Source organism: Polypterus senegalus, unplaced genomic scaffold, assembly GCF_016835505.1.
Source record: "Polypterus senegalus isolate Bchr_013 unplaced genomic scaffold, ASM1683550v1 scaffold_5832, whole genome shotgun sequence".
Classification (NCBI taxonomy): Eukaryota; Metazoa; Chordata; class Cladistia; order Polypteriformes; family Polypteridae; genus Polypterus; species Polypterus senegalus.
Window position 1 is genome coordinate 28897 of NW_024380648.1, and position 802 is coordinate 29698.

Sequence of the window (802 nt, forward strand, 5' to 3'; positions counted from 1 at the left end):
TAAAACAAAAAATGCACATTGCTGTAGACTATGCCTCCTTCACATCATCTATATATAATTCACTAAGGCAAGACAACCATGGAAAGCACGCCAAGGGCGTGGATTCACTAAGCCGCCGCATGCGAGACACCTATGACGCACGCAGGAAGGGCCACGCCACCAACTCCCAAAACCATTGGATACCATGACAACTCCACAGAGCCACGCCCACCAACTCGGAGCCTTCACACAGAAAAACCGGCGCATTTATATTCGCTGTCAGAGGTCACAGCGGCTCCGACCCACGCTTGACTGTTAATAGAGGCATGTTTCTCAGGAGGTGAATCGCCATATGTGGCGGTAAACTGTTTATGAGGGTATCCCATGGATAATTAAACGTTCCTTTACAACTGAGGTTAAAACACAATGAAGTGAGCAGTCTTTAAAAACGAGTTTTCGGTTACGCCACGACCACGCTGCACTATAGCAAACTGTTTTACACGCTACATACAGCAATTCGCATCGCGACAAACATGCGTCTTCTTAGATACTCCTGCACTTTGTACACCCTCCACGCGTGATCGGGTGTCTTGGTGGATTATATATAGAAAGGCAGCCAAAACCGCGACAGAGCAATAACGCTCACGTGAGTCACAGGTGCATCTGGACTGTACAAGACTCGAAGTGACGAGATGAAGGTGGGCACACGAGCAAGCAGTGTATACTGAATAGAAATCACAGACTAGCATGATGGAGGCAGTGAATTCCTCTCGTCACCCTGGCCACGAATTGTGTGTTTTCATTCCTTTGTACCAATGAAGAC